Consider the following 15,107-nt stretch of genomic DNA (forward strand, 5'->3'; position numbering starts at 1 on the left):
ATTATTATTATTATTATTATTATTATAGTATATGGAGACTGTTCAGCTTTTCCTCTGCTCCCTGCCCCGCTGCTGTCTCTCTCCTCCTCCTCCATTTCTCCATTCTTTGCCTTCCAGTCCTAAAGAAAAAAGATCCCACTCGACGATGGGTCTCTCTGCGGCGAGGATGGGGAGACTGGAGTCAAGATGGGAGTTGTGCTTCATCTGATGAAAACGCTACAGAGTCTCCGTTCTTGCTGGAAATTAAAAGCAGAAGCCGTGGAGCTGTGACAAAAATCTGCATTACGTTATGGCAACATTTGGCTTTAAAAAAAAAGATTTCTTTAAAAATAATGCATTGATTTGAAACTCCGCCAGCGATCACCATCAAAGTGATATTAGTGCCTTGGAGGAAGAACGATGGTTCTGGATTTTGGAGAGAAGACGCCTGTGTGTGTATTTGGGGGGGGGGGGGGGCAGGGTCTATGTGGGGCCATCTAATCCCTTTTCAATGCCAGCTCTGGAGACAGTGTGGGTGTGGGTGTGTGTTTTTATTGCCATTGTGTGTCCTCAAGTGTAGATACCATTTGATGAGTAAATGACAAAGTTGACATGGCCTGATTTAAGGATGAAGCATGAGGATCTCGGACGAATGGAATTAATTATATATACGTTTTTAAGGTTTTTATAATGTGTTTTAACAATGTTATTAATGGATCTGTTTATATTGTTTTGTTTTTATGATTGCATTTTGGGCATTAAATTTTGCCAATTTTTGTAAGCTGCCCTGAGTCCCCTCGGGTGAGAAGGGCGGGGTATAAATGTTGTAAATAAATAAATAAATAAATAAATAATAGTATGGTACAAGTGAAGGGACCATAAGCCAGAAAATAGTAAACTTTTGCTCATGTGGCTTTACCTCTGCATATGCCCCTCCCTTCCTGTGAGCTGGTGCCTTTCTCCAGAAAGTTCCAAGACCAAAAGTTAGCTTGAAATCAACAAGTGAGGTCACAGGTATCACTTATGCCAAGTAGGTGTGGAAGGCGAGGAAGATCCTCAGCCATTGGTCAATTTTAGATAAGCCAAAGGTATATATTCTTTGTTAACTGCGTACATGGGGCGGCGATCATTTCCATGATACAGCCCTTTGGGGTATGTATGGCTGTTTGTCTTATCATTAGCTATGATAACAATAAAAAGGCTTGTTTTATCGCTCTCTTGGAATTCTCTCCTTTACTTCCCCTCTGGGCTAGTCCCTAACACAAGGAGCCTGCCAATCACGCAAAACGGCAAAATAAATAGATAACGCTGGATTCCTTGAAGGCAATTCCGTGGAATGTAACTGACCACTCTCTGCCCTGTGTTATTGGGATAGAATCTGAAACTTGTCCACCTCCAACAGCTCCAAAATATTCCCCCAAGTTTGGGAAAGAATGGGTTCAGTAGGGTCATATATATACATGGCGTCCAAATATCTTTTGGGGACCAATGTCTGGGCAGAATGTTTTGGGGCACACACAAAGGGTCTTTTGCTTGCCATTAGAAAATAATACCATATTATTAAACAGAAATGTAATATATCTCGGCATTGTAGCAGTGAAGAAATTGCAGGGTCTCCAGAAATAAGTAAAGGGTTTCCCCTGACATTAAATCTATGGGTTGGTGCTCGTCTCAATTTCTAAGCCGAAGAGCCGGCGTTGTCCATAGACACCTCCTAGGTCATGTGGCAACATGATTGCATGAAGCGTTGTTATCTTCCCGCTAGAGCGGTACCTATTGATCTACTTACATTTGCATGTTTTCGAACTGCTAGGTTGGTAGAAGCTGGGGCTAACAGCGGGAGCTCGTTCTGTTCCCCGGTGTTCAGCAGCTCAGCGGTTTAACCCGCTAAATAGAATTCGGCATTACAGTAGAGTCTCACTTATCCAACATCAACGGGCCGGCAGAACGTTGGATAAGTGAATATGTTGGACAATAGGGAGAGATTAAGAAAAAGCCTATTAAACATCAAAATAGGTTATGATTTTACGAATTAAGCACCAAAACCTCATGTTATACAACAAATTTGACAGAAAAAGTAGTTCATTACACATTAATGCTATGTAGTAATTACTGTATTTACGAATGTGGCACCAAAATATCACAATGCATTGAAAACATTGACTACAAAAATGCGTTGGATAATCCAGAATGTTGGATAAGTGAGACTCTACTGTACTACGTTTTTTGGACTCCAGCTCCCAAAATCCCTCCACTTGTGGCTATGATACTGTTACCATGCTACTGTCAAATCTAGCCAATGAGAAATGCCAGTTAACAGAAGCAACCTTTTGAACAAAGATTCTGAAAAACATTTTTTAACTTTGGAAAATGTCCTTTGATTTCACACCAGTTCTCGTGTATTATCAAAAGCAATGCTTGGGGATTTTAAAAAAGAATTATGGGAGATATGTTTGTTTAAGTCAATGTTTGTTAAAAAATGAAGGCACTGTCTATGTTGGCTTTTCGGTTCAAAGCAGAACCCCAAAATGTTGACTACAACTCCCATGTGTACAAAAAGTACCCAGTTCAGAGAAGAGAAAGTCTATGAAGTGCAGGAAATGTAATTTACAGGAAGAAATATATGTTTTGCTTTGTTTGTCTTTATGCTTTTATTTGAATCTCATGCTCAGAGCTACTGTTACCGATCCTCAATGTATCAAGCATAATGATACATCACTATATCTTGGTCCTAGGCTTCAGATCTTGGCTCTGACATGAAGCTATGTTGGAAATAGCAACCTCCCAAGCCACTCACTATTTGTTTGTTAATGTGTATATTTGGCAACCTGTATTCTATATGTACGTTGATTTGCCAGTTTAACTCTTTGGTGTTATAAATAAGTGATTATACTGAGCATGTGCAGACTCATGATTATACTGAGCATGTGCAGACTCAAGACTCCATTTTATATTCAGTGTTTGTTTGGACTTCAGTGGTGAAGTATTTGTTTGAACTTCAAAGGGAGCAGATGTCTTGCATCAGATGAGGTGAATGCATACAAGTTGCTTTTCAGACTTTTCAGAGAAGTAAGTTTAGAAACTTCAATATTTACTTTTGGACTTAAGTAAGTACAGTAGAGTCTCACTTATCCAAGTTTCTGGATTATCCAAGCCATTTTTGCAGTCAGTGTTTTCAATATATCATGATATTTTGGTGCTAAATTCATAAATACAGTAATTACAACATAACATTACAGCGTATTGAACTACTTTTACTGTCAAATTTGTTGTATAACATGATGTTTTGGTGCTTAATTTGTAAAATCATAACCTAATGTGATGTTTAATAGGCGTTTCCTTAATCCCTCCTTATTATCCAAGATATTCGCTTATCCAAGCTTCTGCCGGCCCGTTTAGCTTGGATAAGTGAGACTCTACTGTACAACTATACTAAAGGCTATACTTGATAAAGACTGATACCTTGTGTTCTACACACATTTAGAAGAACTATATCCTATCTGTAATTGAACTTTATTAAGAAATGTGCCTGTATGGTGAATTAATACAAGATATGTTATTTTTCAAATACCTGTATATACTCGAGTATAAGCCGACCTGAATATAAGCCAAGGCACCTAATTTTACCACAAAAAAACTGGGAAAACATTGACTACAGTATAAGCCGAGAGTGATAAATTTCAGAAATAAAAATAGATACCAATAAAATTACATTAATTGAGGCATCAGTGGGTTAAATGTTTTTGAATATTTACATCAAGCTCAAATTTAAGATAAGACTGTCCAACTCTGATCCAATCATTATTCTCATCTTCTTCAATGTAAATGTGCTTATGTATCCTTTTAATAATTATAGAGTAAAATAATACATGTAATAATAATAATAAATACAGGAAAATAATACAAGTCATAATAAATAGAGTAAAATAATGAATGCAATAATAATAATAATAAGATCAGAGTGAAATAATAAATGTATTAATAATAAAAATAAAAATAGAGTAAAATAAATGTAATTGTAGCAACAATAATAGAGAAAAATAATAAATGTAATACAGTAGAGTCTCACTTATCCAACACTCGCTTAGCCAACGTTCTGGATTATCCAACGCATTTTTGTAGTGAATGTTTTCAATATATCATATTTTGGTGCTAAATTCGTAAATATAGTAATTACTACATAGCATTACTGCGTATTGAACTACTTTTTCTGTCAAATTTGTTATATAACATGATGTTTTGGTGCTTAATTTGTAAAAGCAGAACCTAATTTGATGTTTAATAGGCTTTTCCTTAATGCCTCTTTATTATCCAACATATTCGCTTATCCAACATTCTGCCGGCCCGATTATATTGGATAAGTGAGACTCTACTGTAATAATAAGATCAGAGTGAAATAATAAATGTATGAATAATAAAAATAAAAATAGAGTAAAATAAATGTAATTGTAGCAACAATAATAGAGAAAAATAATAAATGTGATAATACCAATAATAATAGAGAAAAATAATCAACAACAACAACTCTTTATTGATTAGTCAATTTTGATCATATCAAAACATGTGAAACATACAAAACGTACACACTTACCCATACATACAGTAAAAAAAAATTGTACCATATATTCTCGAGTATAAGCTGACCCAAATATAAGCCAACCAGGACCTTCACCCGAGTATAAGCTGAGGGGGGCTTTTTCAGTCTTAAAAAAAGGGCTGAAAAACTAGGCTTATACTCGAGTATATACGGTAAGTAGCATAAGTAGCATGGATTTGACCAGATCCATATCAGCCCGTCCCTACCATACATCTAGATATTTCTATTGGGAGGAAACTTCCCACTTGTAACTGATTTAGTATTTTATTCCAGTCTATCATTTTGTCACAAATACTCTCTTTTCTCCTTTGGTTTCATTTGGATGTAGTTGGGGCAGCCTGACACTTTCTAGTCACATAGAAAATTAATGGAAAAGCCATTTTACACAAGGCTGCAAAGTAATTTTATGGCCATTTCCCACTCGGTTCCTGGACCACCTTGATATACTATGACACTCGCTTAGGAAGAGACAAAGAGAGCGGAGTTAACAGTTGGCAGAGGCATGTTGCACCTTGTCTACAGAAAACAACATTTTTTTTGCAAAAGACCAGGATCCGAAGTCATCGCTCTGCAGAGAATCAGAACCTCACAGGTTGGTCTCTCAATTATCGATGAGCAGGAGCCCGTTTCGTAATATTTACTGATAAGATGATGTGGTCTGAGTAAAAACATGTGCTCGGACCAAAAAGAAAATAGTGGAATTAATTATCAGCCTAGTGCTACTTGCAAAGGATTAATCTTAGCAGCAACAACATTGGTGGCCTCAAATCATGGTGCATTCCCGATAGCCTGAGAGCAATACAAATTGTGAAATTTCTTACATGAGATTTCTTTTGTTAAAAAGCACTAAAAATAATAATAAAATGGCCCCAGATGCAGGCAAAACAACAGGGGAAAATGCTGCTTGAATACAGCCATACAGACCAGAAACCACACAACAACACCCCAGTGATTCCGGCCGTGAAAGCCTTTGACAACACATTTTACAGAATTTAGCTTAGGACTTGGGAAATGAAAATGCATGGCGGCAAAATAAATGTAAAATAAGTTATTATAGTAGACTAGGAGCTAAGTAATTTTTCCAAGTCCTGCTCTATTATTTATTCATTTATTTATTTACTTCATTTTTACCCTGCCTTTCTCAATCCTGGGGGGGACTCAAGGCGGTTTACAAATCCAGCAAAAATTCAATGTAAACAATATTTATTTACAGTATTTATATTCCGCCCTTCTTTCTCACCCCGAAGGGGACTCAGGATGGATCACAATGTACATATACGTGGCAAACATTCAATGCCATTAGACATACGACACAGACAAAGACATAGAGGCAATTTAACATTTTCCAGCTTCCGGCATCCTGAGGGTATGCTTGATTCCGGCCACAGGGGGAGCTGCTGCTTCATCGTCCACTGTGACACTGAGTCCTTGATGGAGTACTTCCTCATTCCTTTCCGCATGCAGCTGGACGATTTTTATGGTGTCGTAAATTAGTTAAATTAGCCTCCCTGCATAAAGCGGTACCTAAATTTTCTACTCAACAGATGCAACTGTCTTTCGAGTTGGTTAGGTAAACAATGAGATATTAATGTTTGGGTGCTCACTCCAACCCGGCTTGGCTTTGAACTCATGACCTCTCGGTCAGTAGTGATTCATTGCAGCTGGCTACTAACCAGCTGCGCCACATCCTATCAAAATGTAAAAAAAAAATCTAAACATATAAGCAATTGAAACATATATCAACCAGTTAGCTGATTAAAACCATACAAAATGCCGAGTCATGATCTCATGTCCAAATCATTCCCCAAAATCCATAGTCTGTTAAAGTCTCGTTCCGTAGTTTCCTATTCATGAAATGTTATTGATGCTGCAGTGAGCATCGGTGTGTGTGTTTGTGTGCATTTTGTGGCCACCACAGCCTTGTGTCGGTGCCAAACTGCATTATATGGTCAGTTTGGAAGGGTTTAAAACTGTCTCGGAAAAGGCTCAAGGAGAGGTAAACCTCGAGTGTTTTCAATGGGACGCGTTCCCAAAGAAGTATGTACAACAGATCGTGGAACATATGCGCTGATATTAGAACTAGTAAATATAGACAGTGGTTAGGGATGCTAAGACATGCAGTCCAGTAATACCTAGGCTCACCTCCGCTCGGATTTTTGGGCAAGAGGGATGAAAATCATCACACATGGAGGGCATTTCGGCCCCTTTTTGCCCACCAACTTTTAAAACGTTTGGGTCTTCCCCAGAGTACTATTGTTATCATTAATATTATTATTATTAACACCCATTGGCACACATCAGATGTCATGGGGAAGCATTCTCCTCTCAGACATAGTTTAGGGTCCCAGCATAGCTATTGTTATTAGTATTCATATTAATATTATTATTAACACCCATTGGCACACATCAGAAGCTATCGTTATTAATATTCATATTAATATTATTATTAAGACCCATTGGTACACATCAGATGTCATGAGAAAGCACTCTCCTCTCAGACTCAGCTTAGGGTCCCAGAATAACTATCGTTATTTATATTTATATTATTATTAACACCCATTGGCACACATCAGATGTCATGGGGAGGCACTCCTCTCCCAGACTCAGCTTAGGGTCCCAGAATAACTATCATTATTTATATTAATATCAATATTATTTATTTATTTATTTGCTACATTTATATGTTGCCCTTCTCACCCCGAAGGGGACTCAGAGCGGCTTACAAATTAAATTTACATACAATATTATATTATTAGCATAGTACAAAACTGGCAATAAATTACTATATTGTACTATATCAATATATGGTAATATTATTAGTAATATTACATGTAAAATATAATATATAATTAATATTACTATATTGTATTATTAGTATATCATATTACAATATAATATTATGAATATTATATGTATATACAATATGTTATAATTATTATATATTAAAGTGTGTGTGTGTGTGTGTGTGTGTGTGTGTGTGTATATATATATATATATATATATATATATATATATATATACATACATATAAAATTAGAATAGCATGTTATTGGGGGGAGGAGCCATTAACATCCATTGGCACACATCAGCTGTCATGGGGAAGCAGACCTCTGTCAGACCCAGCTTAGGGTTAGCAGAGTAACTATCGTTATTTATATTAATATTATTATTAACACCCATTGGTACACATCAGGTATCATGGGAAAGCACTGCAGCCCTTTGTCAGTACCTGCTTATTGTTACGGGGCCGAAATGAAAGGAAAACGAAAGCAAGCGTGATGACTGTGCAGCTTTCGTTTTCGTGTCTCCTCGTGTTTCCTACGAAAATGTCGCCGTTTGTTTCGTTGAAACAAAACGATAGCACAAAGGAAACGAAGGAAAAATTTCAGATGTCATGGGAAAGCACTGCAGCCCTTTGTCAGTACCTGCTTATTGTTACGGGGCCGAAATGAAAGGAAAATGAAAGCAAGCACAATGACTGTGCGGTTTTTGTTTTCGTGTCTCCTCTCGTTTCCTACGAAAATGTCGCCGCTCGTTTCGTTGAAACAAAACGATAGCACGAAGGAAACGAAGGCAAATTTTTAGATGTCATGGGAAAGCACTGCAGCCCTTTGTCAGTACCTGCTTATTGTTACGGGGCTGAAATGAAAGGAAAACGAAAGCAAGCACGATGACTGTATGGCTTTTGTTTTCATGTCTCCTCGCGTTTCCTAAGAAAATGTCGCCATTCGTTTCGTTGAAACAAAACGATAGCACGAAGGAAACTAAGGCAAAATTTCAGATGTCAATGGGAAAGCACTGCAGCCCTTTGTCAGTACCTGCTTATTGTTACGGGGCCGAAATGAAAGGAAAACGAAAGCAAGCGTGATGACCGTGCAGCTTTCGTTTTCGTGTTTCCTTGTGTTTCCTACGAAAATGTCGCCGCTCATTTCGTTGAAACACAGCGATAGCACAAAGGAAACAAAGGAAAAATTTCTGCAGACATCTCTAGTGTTTACATTCTTTTTGCTGTGTGGAATAATCTGAAAGTGGTAGCTACTCCTGGAAACCTTTCTCATGCTGCGCTTAAGCCATTGGTGTAATTTCGGCATAGCTGCATGTCTGGTGCATATGTTTAGGAAGAAGAAGGCAAAGGGAGAATGAATTCACTCTCTTGGCTGGAGGAAAGGGGTCTACAAGGAGATTACTGATAGCAAAACGGGGAAAGCACAGACAATAGGTGTCAGGCAACTTCCAAACTCTTTGGCTGTTGACAGGTGGAGCCTGGCTGGCTGCCTCTCTTTGGCCCTTTTTATCTCAGTGGGGAGCACCCAGCCACTGCCGTTCAGCTGCTGCCCCGCGATCCCCCTTCTTTCAATCACCCTAATTTTGTTGTTTGTTTTCACAATTTCTGCCAAATCATCACACTCTGTAACACGATTTCTGTCCCTGGGTTATAAATGTCATTTCCCCTATTGGTTCTATCATAAAAAACATTGGAAAAGTCTATTAAACCGCACAAAAATTGTCTTTGCGGGAGGGACATCCTGCACATTTTGCTCTAGTTCTTCAATTACTATCTCATAGAGTCTCAACCAATTCAACCTCGTTTTTGGCAGCCACAAAAACAAAGTGTGCTTTGCAAATACAGTAGAGTCTCACTTATCCAAGCTAAACGGACCGGCAGAACCTTGGATAAGCGAATATAGGAGGGATTAAGGAAAAGCCTATTAAACATCAAATTAGGTTATGATTTTACAAAGTAAGCACCAAAACATCATGTTATACAACAAATTTGACAGAAAAAGTAGTTCAATATGCAGTAATGTTATGTTGTAATTACTGTATTTACGAACTTAGCACCAAAATATCATGATATATTGAAAACACTGACTGCAAAACATTGACTACAAAAATGCCTTGGATAATACAGAACCTTGGATAAGCGAGTCTTGGATAAGTGAGACTCTACTGTATTTCTTTTTTCAGAGAGCAGCAAGAGAATATTCGATGCAGGCAACACTTCTGCACCTTTTTTCACTAATTGCACTTTTTTGGCCCAGTTCTTTTTTAGAGCCGACCCAGGATTTTATCATAGTATATTTATTGTATCTTGACTTATGACTTGTTTTATTGTTGATTGATTGTTTTATTGTTATGTTTTTATATTGTTTGTGACCTGGTCTTGGCCCCATGTAAGCCGCCCCGAGTCCCTTCGGGGAGATGGGACAGGATATAAAAATAAAATATTATTATTAATAATTATAATTATTATTATTATTGTTATTATTTTATTTTATTATGACACAGCAAACAAGATAGATATGCTGGATTTCGTATCACAAAATCACAAGTCGAACACTTCCCAAGTTTCTAGGACTGTGTGATGTATTTTCTGATGATGCGTGCAGATCCCAGTCGGGTGGCCTTTTGCAGTTGGCAGATCGTGATTTTGTCAATGCCTATTGTTTCCAAATGCCGGCTGAGATCTTTTGGCACAGCACCCAATGTGCCCATCACCACCAGGACCACCTGCACTGGTTTCTGCCAGAGTCTTTGAAGTTCACTCTTGAGATCCTGATAGCGGCTGAGTTTTTCCTGTTGTTTTTCGTCAATGCGACTGTCACCTGGGATGGCAACGTCAATGATCCAAACCTTTTTCTTTTCACAACTGTGATGTCTGGTGTGTTGTGTTCCAGAACTTTGTCAGTCTGGATTTGGAAGTCCCACAGTATCTTTGCGTGCTCATTTTCCAAGACTTTTGCAGGTTTGTGATCCCACCAGTTCTTTACTGCTGGGAGGTGGTACTTGAGGCATAAGTTCCAATGAATCATTTGGGCCACATAGTTGTGCCTCTGTTTGTAGTCTCTCTGTGCGATTTTCTTACAGCAGCTGAGGATATGATCTATGGTTTTGTCGGTTTCCTTGCACAGTCTGTATTTTGGGTCATCAGCTGATTTTTTGATCTTGGCCTGAATTGCCTTTGTCCTGATGTCTTGCTCCTGGGCTGCAAGGATCAGGCCTTCTGTCTCCTTCTTCAGGGTCCCATACGTGAGCCAGAGCAAGGTCTTATTAATTATTATTATTGTTTTTAAGTGCAGTTGTTTCCTCCTCTCTGGGACAGATTTTCTTGCAAAAAGAAGCCACATGGGTCCGCATCCTCTCTGGACTAAAACCATGGCAAGCTCTACCATTTGTATCTGGCCATCCGGATGAAAGAAGTGGGAAAATGCAATAAAACAATTGAAGGAACGGAGAGTCGATGAGCTTTAATTAAATGGCAACAGAAGGGCTTAGCAGGCCCAGGTCTTCTTCTGGGGCCGGGAGAATGGAAGGAGCCTTTAATAGGCTTCCGATGGGCCGGTGCGCGGATGGGTGTCTGCCTCTCATTCGTGTTCCTTCTGCTGTTTGCCCGCCATGTCTCCCCAGGCTGGTGCCTTGCATCGCGGCCTTTTTGCCAGCTGAGCAGGTCAAAGAGATGAAAGCATGCCTTTGTGCCTCTGCCCCAGGTTCCTAGGCGACGGACATCACCTCACACTGGCACAGAACAATGGCCGGGCCGGGTCCCTCGGAGTCGTCTCTAGCCGATGTCACATCTATCACGGCCATCATACTCCGGGGAGTGGAGCCAGCGCACGGGAGCTTTGAAGTCTCCCGAAGGAGCGTGCCCGCTGCCTCGGCCGGCCTCCCACTCTCAGGGCCATGGCTTGGAAGGAGGGCTGCCGACGAGGCCCTCTTTCCGCCTGCAAAGAGATGGGACCCTCACAGAGGAAGGCACATGGGGCCATTGCCCCAGTCTTCCAAATGAGGGGGTCTCCCGCACGCACCAACATTGACATGGCGGTATTCCTGCCAACTCATTTCTTTTAGATTCCACCAAACACCAAACCCTCGATCTCCCAAAACAGTAAATAAGGAGCAGCGCTCTGAAAACAGAAAAATTCCTGTAAGGAGCTAGTAACGACTGCCACCAATTTGTAAAGGACTAAGAATGACTAAGGTCCTTTCAGGCAGGGGGAATCTTTTTATCCCACCGCTGCCACCAATTTGCAATGATGCAGCCACCAAAGACTCAGGGAGGAGACCTTTTCCTGTGTTTTTTCTTTCTTCTTATTCACTTTAGATGGTAACGCAACTTGTTTTATAATATATGCGACAGAGACTTAGATGTTGGAGGAGCAATAACAAGTTTATTCAGGCACAGAGCTTAGTGATTACAATTTTTTTTCTCACTTAGAGGCACTTTTATTAACAGTTACAATACTAGAATGAGGTGAGTCAAACTACCTAAAGTGTCACTTGTTTTACTTAAAGTAGTTAGAACTTCTTCCTCTGCTACTTTTAAACTGCAGTCACCCTGTGATAAACGATCACAGATTCTCTGTGCCTTACCAGGACACAGACTACATTAAACAAGTCACCAAACTTACTTTAAACCGACCCAAAATGAACAATTGAGTCTCCTTGATCCCCTCAACCTAGGATCAATCTTCCCTGTGCCTCATCAGAGCACAGACTGAATTCCTTTTTTAAACTCTGCACTTTTTCAACAAAACGGCAGTTGGCTTCGCCTACTTCTCCATGACAACCAGCCTCTGAGCGCTGAGATGCAATAACTGTAATACTTACCCTTTTAAAACACAAACACACAATTAAAAATAACATCTGTAAACCAAAAATCCATACTTCATTACAATTCCAGACAGGAAGCAATCAGGGGCAGCTAACGATTCTGAACAAAGGATTCCCCCAGGCCAGGATGTCGGCCCAGAGATATTAGACAAACTCCAACTTTTTTGGCCTTTAGAAGAGCCCTCAAAACATGGTTATGTGCCCAGGCTTTCAATGAATAAACAATAAAGATGATACAGACTGACTCATGGATAAAGCACGTGGTTACTGGATGAACGGATCTAAGCATACATATTTTTTAAACGTATATACTGTAATTTTATATTGTATTTCATAGTTTTTAACTGATTTTATGTATTGTGGATTGATTTTGTATAGGCATCTAATTGTGTCAGTGTTGTAAGCTGCCCTGAGTCCCTTCGGCTGAGCATTGAACGGTTGTGTTGTTGAAGTGCGAAGTATGGAACCCTGCGCAGACGGGGAAGCCTTAGCATTGAACGGTTGTGTTGTTAAAGTGCGAAGTATGGAACCCTGTGCAGACGGGGAAGCCTTAGCATTGAACAGTTGTGTTGTTAAAGTGCGAAGTATGGAACCCTGCGCGGACGGGGAAGCCTTAGCATTGAACGGTTGTGTTGTTAAAGTGCGAAGTATGGAACCCTGTGCAGACGGGGAAGCCTTAGCATTGAACAGTTGTGTTGTTAAAGTGCGAAGTATGGAACCCTGCGCAGACGGGGAAGCCTTAGCATTGAACGGTTGTGTTGTTAAAGTGCGAAGTATGGAACCCTGCGCAGACGGGGAAGCCTTAGCATTGAACTGTTGTGTTGTTAAAGTGCGAAGTATGGAACCCTGCGCAGACGGGGAAGCCTTAGCATTGAACGGTTGTGTTGTTAAAGTGCGAAGTATGGAACCCTGTGCAGACGGGGAAGCCTTAGCATTGAACAGTTGTGTTGTTAAAGTGCGAAGTATGGAACCCTGCGCAGACGGGGAAGCCTTAGCATTGAACGGTTGTGTTGTTAAAGTGCGAAGTATGGAACCCTGCGCAGACGGGGAAGCCTTAGCATTGAACTGTTGTGTTGTTAAAGTGCGAAGTATGGAACCCTGTGCAGACGGGGAAGCCTTAGCATTGAACGGTTGTGTTGTTAAAGTGTGAAGTATGGAACCCTGCGCAGACGGGGAAGCCTTAGCATTGAACGGTTGTGTTGTTAAAGTGTGAAGTATGGAACCCTGCGCAGACGGGAAAGCCTTAGCATTGAACGGTTGTGTTGTTAAAGTGTGAAGTATGGAACCCTGCGCAGACGGGGAAGCCTTAGCATTGAACGGTTGTGTTGTTGAAGTGCGAAGTATGGAACCCTGCGCAGATGGTCGGTCAGTGCGACTTAAGCAATGTGCACGCATTTAATTCTTGACCGCAGAAAGTGTCACCCCAAAGGAGATTCATCCGAGAATGCAAGCTGTTTATGGGGATTGTGTTGATGTGAGTCCTGTGTGTTGTTGGGCGAGTAAGTTTAAAGATGTTGAGGCGGGAACATCTGACTTGTGTGACAAACAAAGAGTTGGACATCCTGTGACAGCAATCACCGAGTTTCACAAGCAAAAGGTTGACAGATTGATTCAGGACAATCGTCGTATCACTCAGAGAGAATTTTCACACATAATCCGCATTTCACAAGAACGTGTGGGTCACATTATTGCTTTGCTTGGCTATCAGATGTTGAGAGAACTGTGAGACACTGGTTGCGGAAACAGAATGTCGACTTCTTCCGTGACAGCTTCAGAAAACTTGTTCATCGTTGGCAGAAATATATCCAATTGTCTGGTGATTATGTGGAAAAGTAAATATTGGTACAGTAGAGTCTCACTTATCCAACACTCGCTTATCCAACATTCTGGATTATCCAATGCATTTTTGTAGTCTATGTTTTCAATACATCGTGATATTTTGGTGCTAAATTCGTAAATACAGTAATTATTACATAGCATTACTGCGTATTGAACTATTTTTTCTGTCAAATTTGTTGTATAACATGATGTTTTGGTGCTTAATTTGTAAAATCATAACCTAATTTGATGTTTAATAGGCTTTTCCTTAATCCAACATATTCGCTTATCCAACATTCTGCCAGCCTGTTTAGCTTGGATAAGTGAGACTCTACTGTAGTTAAAGAGCACATTCTAAGGATTATTTCTGCATTTGATTTATTAAAATATTCCCATCCAACCCCAAGTAACGTAGGTGGAGGCATTACGTTTCATTCGACCCTCGTAGGCGCAGTATACTCCACAAGTGTGTCTTCACTGAGACCTTGAAGAAGAAAGTATGGTGCTTGATAGCTTGTGGTGACAGTGTTTACATCTCTTCTGTACATGGCTCGAAATCTTGGGAAGGCTTTCTCCTTTAACGTCTTCGTTTGGAAAGCAAGGAAAGCAGGAGATCTGTTTGCACAGAGGAGCTGATATCCCGACCTCGCGTTCAAAGTTTGCTTTGGGTCAGGTGATGATTTGGCAGCTTCCACCCGGAATTACCAAGTGTTGCTATAAGAGGAGATGCTGGAATGTGCTGTTGCTGCTTGGCTGTCTGCTGAAAAGATGTTCAAAGGTGGCAGATCTAAAGCAGCCACCAGCTTATTAGAACAAAGCTTTGCGTTGATCTGAAAGCCTGATGTTTCTTCAGAACTCGGCTCCGTTTCAGGGGAACAGAGTGACTTTGCCGATAGCTGGTTCCAATTTATTCACTTCTTGGAGGAGACAGTAATCAGGGAAGGAGATAAATAATCCTCAGATGGAACAATTAAATTTAATTGTCTGAAGACTATTTGTCTCCTTCTCTGACTATCTATCGTCTCTGCTGCGCGCCTTATAAATTGGATCCAGCTATCACGAGCGTTAAGCTTTGCCACCAAATACTGGGCTTGGATCAGAC

At 40.1% G+C, this 15,107-nt stretch overlaps 1 long non-coding RNA gene across 2 annotated transcripts in view; it reads left to right on the forward strand.

Moving 5' to 3' along the window:
* Positions 1-454: 454 nt before the first annotated feature.
* Positions 455-15,107, forward strand: part of LOC134294218 (uncharacterized) — a 98,933-nt gene continuing 84,280 nt past the window's right edge. For both annotated transcript variants that reach the window (XR_010001189.1, XR_010001188.1), the window contains exon 1: positions 455-3,048. This is a non-coding gene — a long non-coding RNA (uncharacterized LOC134294218). The remainder of the gene's footprint in view (positions 3,049-15,107) is intronic.

Source organism: Anolis carolinensis, unplaced genomic scaffold, assembly GCF_035594765.1.
Source record: "Anolis carolinensis isolate JA03-04 unplaced genomic scaffold, rAnoCar3.1.pri scaffold_13, whole genome shotgun sequence".
In the NCBI taxonomy this organism is placed as follows: domain Eukaryota; kingdom Metazoa; phylum Chordata; class Lepidosauria; order Squamata; family Dactyloidae; genus Anolis; species Anolis carolinensis.